The sequence below is a fragment of the Siphateles boraxobius genome, unplaced genomic scaffold, assembly GCF_051911475.1.
Source record: "Siphateles boraxobius isolate OS27281-9 unplaced genomic scaffold, OSU_SipBor_1 19, whole genome shotgun sequence".
Lineage (NCBI taxonomy): Eukaryota > Metazoa > Chordata > Actinopteri > Cypriniformes > Leuciscidae > Siphateles > Siphateles boraxobius.
Genome location: NW_027508799.1, coordinates 13,457,142 through 13,460,790, shown reverse-complemented (window position 1 = coordinate 13,460,790; position 3,649 = coordinate 13,457,142). Strand labels below are relative to the sequence as shown.

The window sequence follows — 3,649 nt, the reverse complement described above, 5'->3', positions numbered from 1 at the left end:
TATTAATTAGTTCAAATATGGACTACTGTATGGCTGACGTAACATTAAGAAAGATTAATTATGTATATAAAGTTCAAAATCAAGTTCTCTTGGGCCAGAAAGGTCAAATACAGTAGGTCAAATATGGACTGTCTGGCTGATTTAATACCAGAAAGGGTCAATGAATATGTATAGAAAAATCAATATCGGGATTCTTTGCAGAAATATGTTCAGCAAGTCAAAAATGGAATACTGTCTGGTTAATTTAACATCAGAAGTAGAAGTATGCTATGTACAAAATGTTTAAGATTGAGTACTGTTTGACCAGAAATATGTTCAGTAGGATAAATATGGTATACAGTATGGCTGACGTAACATCAGGAGTATATGAGTTTATAGAATAAAAAATGTTTTTTGGAACATTAGGCCATCAGAGATATGTTCAATAGATAATTATATGCACTATTGTATGACTGATTTTGAAGTCAAAAATAATTTGCCTGAAGAAACCAGAAGTAAATGAGAATGTGTAGGAAGTTCAATATAGATTACTCTCTGGCCAGAAATGTGTTCAGCAAGTGGACAACTGATTTAACAGGCTAATTTAACATCAGAAGATGACTGAGTTTATGTAGTACAAAATCGAACCAATGAACAAAAATATGTTCAATAGATTAGATGTACTGGACATATACATCTAAACATATACATATACATCATATATATCTGTGGTACATATACAACATATACATCTGTGGTAACTGAGGCTGAGGTAACATCAGATGTATAGAATGTTCAAGATCAAGTTTTCTTTGACCAGAAATATGTTCAGTTGTTTAAAACGGACTATTGTTTGGCTGATTTAACATCAGAAATAGTCTATGAGAATATATAGTGTTTCAAAGCAGCTTTACAGAGATAACAGGAAAGTAAAGTTGTAATAGTATTGTTAAATTCAAAATTAAATGTTAAATGTCCCCAACTAAGCAAGCCAAAAGCCAATGGCGAATAAAGGTGAATGAAGGCGAATGAAGGCGAAAAAAAGGCGACAGTGTCAAGGAACCAAAATTCCATCAGGTGACAGAATGGAGAAAAACAACAACCTTGCATTGCATTGCATTAGCAGATTACATTGTATATCTCTTAATAATGCACTACGGAATGAGTTAGTTCTGTAATTGCATTGCAATGCAGCAAAGTGCTTATTACTTAATGTTATTCTTCCATGCAAAACGCTTGTGCAATGCAATGCACATTTTGCAGAATGCCCAATTTCATTGTGCAATGAAATGCAAAGCACGCTGCTTTGCATTTCTCTTCGTTGTACAAAGGAAAGAATTAGTTATTGCATGCACTGGAAAGCGACAGCTCTGATGTTTTCTCGTGAGTAGCCTACACAACTCAATAAGCTGTATGCAATGCGAAAAACAATATGCTGTGAGTTGTCTTTTCAACAGCTAATGCAATGATTTTCCTTCATACACAATTGATATTGGAATTTTTTTTCATTGCACAAAGGAAAAAAGATATTTTATGCAATGGAATGAAACAACAAAAATGTTATTAAAACAGCAGATTGCATTGCACATCTCTTCAATGCACTACGGTATGAGTTTTAGTTCTTGAATGCAATGCAATGCAACAATTTGCATTTGCTTGTACGCTTCGCATTGTGCAAATGCATTGCATTAGAAGATTGCATTGCACATCTCTTCAATGCACTACGGAATGAGTTAGTTCTTCAATGCATTGCGATGCAATATAACAAATTGCATATTGCTTGTATGATGTTATTCTTTGATTAGCAGATTGCATTGCACATCTCTTCAATGCACTACGGAATGAGTTAGTTCTTGAATGCATTATAATGCAACAAGTGCTTATTGCTTATGTGGCATAATGAGCTAGAAGCCCACTTGTCCGCATTATAGTAAGTTCTGTGACGTCATTAATCTGCGCCTGTATTTAGGCTTGAGCGCGTCTTCGGTGAGGTCTCGGCTTTTTGGTTTGGTGCTGCACGCTGCTGTGACCACTCCGAGCGCGTCTTGCGAACTCTCGCCTGTTTATCTCGTGTCGCACGCTACTGCGACCTATTGTGTCCCCACTATAAGCGTGGTTTTGGCTTCCTTTGGATGGCTGTTGTGCGGGTGTCTGCGCCCTTCAGGTACGGGTATGACAGGTTTTAATTGATTGTTGATGAAGTATAGCAGCTGGTCAAGTAGCAACTCGCCGGCGTTGTTTTTCTTTTAGTTTAAGATTCGATGTGTGAATGATGACTGCCGTGAATCATTAAAAGGATGTCCCTTTTGAGTACCTGAGCCCGTGGCTACGGTAGGTCACCATCTAACTTCTGTTAAAATATATGTGTAGATCTAGATTGACTTTTAATAATTATGAATTTCAGGAGAACTACAGTTCGTGCAGTGGCACCGCTGTTTTGTTATGAGTCGTTTTTCAATGTTTGGATACTGTTGTGCTCAAATTACACCTTCATAGTCTCTGCTTACACGCACCTTGCGTTGGATCATCGGATGCTTGGCTCCCTTTAAGATTTTGAAATACCTTGTGCTTTGCCGAGTTTGTTTGGATTTTTCTTGCTTTATTTTTTGTTTTTGCAGAAGGATTAATTTGTTTTTTTCTGTTTCTTTCTGTGTATAAATTGTTTTTTTGTTAATATAATATTTGTACATTTTGATTTATTTCTTTTATTGTTTATTCATTTGAAGTGTCTTGATTTGTGTATAACATTCAGAGATTTTCTCCTTGTTTTATTGATTTTGGTTAAAGACTACTGAATTTGGTCAATTGCATTATTTATAGTTTTCTTTATTGAATTGGGCCTATTAGGTTCATCGCGAGGCCGGTGGGTGGACGAATTCTTTTATACACCTGCTAGCTTGCATATCCATTTTTCTTTTTTTCTTTGTGGTATGTGTGTGGTGTGGAGACTGTATCTTTTAGGAGCTGTGGCCATATTTACGTGGGGAATTGATCGTTCCTCCCCTGTTTGGTGGTGGTGTTTACACCGTGTGCCGTGACTGATCACTTCACTGGGGCTCTTGTGCTGTGAGTGTGTAGTGGAACATACTATATCCATTGCGAGGGCACCTCTAAATGGAGGCCACAGCTTTCTTTTTGTGAACATCGTAATTGTAATGAGTGTTTGAGGCTTGTTGGCTTTCTGTGTCTGGGTTTTATTATAAATTAAAATAAACTTTTGTACTTTGCATAAATACCCGTGTCTCCATGTCCTTCTGTCTTTAGTGTGGAACTTGTGCGGGGATAATAATCTCTGGGTGAAATTCCCAGGGTGGCGTAGTCTAGATTAAAGCATTTAGTGGTTCTTGTGATTGCCACACTTATATGCTATTCTTCAATGCACAACGCTTGATCGCTCATCTCTTAATGCACTACGGAATTCTTGAATGCATTGCAATGCAAAAAAGGGCATATCGCTTATGTTATTCTTCACTGCATAACGCTTTATCATGTGCAATGCAACAACAGATTTTATCGCGATCTCTTTAATGAACTTCGGAATGAGTTAGTTCTTGAATGCATTGCAATGCAGCAAAGTGCTTATTACTTAATGTTATTCGTCCATGCAAAACGCTTGTGCAATGCAATGCAACGGCACGCTGCTTTGCAAATCTCTTCGTTGTACAACGGA

The 3,649-nt window shown here is 37.1% G+C and overlaps 1 long non-coding RNA gene across 1 annotated transcript; it reads left to right on the top strand.

The window, feature by feature from the left end:
* The first annotated feature begins 2,089 nt into the window (after positions 1-2,089).
* Positions 2,090-2,822, top strand: LOC143741507 (uncharacterized). The gene is made up of 3 exons (XR_013205093.1): positions 2,090-2,143; positions 2,230-2,310; positions 2,384-2,822. It is a non-coding gene; the product is annotated as an uncharacterized LOC143741507 (long non-coding RNA).
* The last annotated feature ends 827 nt before the right edge of the window (positions 2,823-3,649 follow it).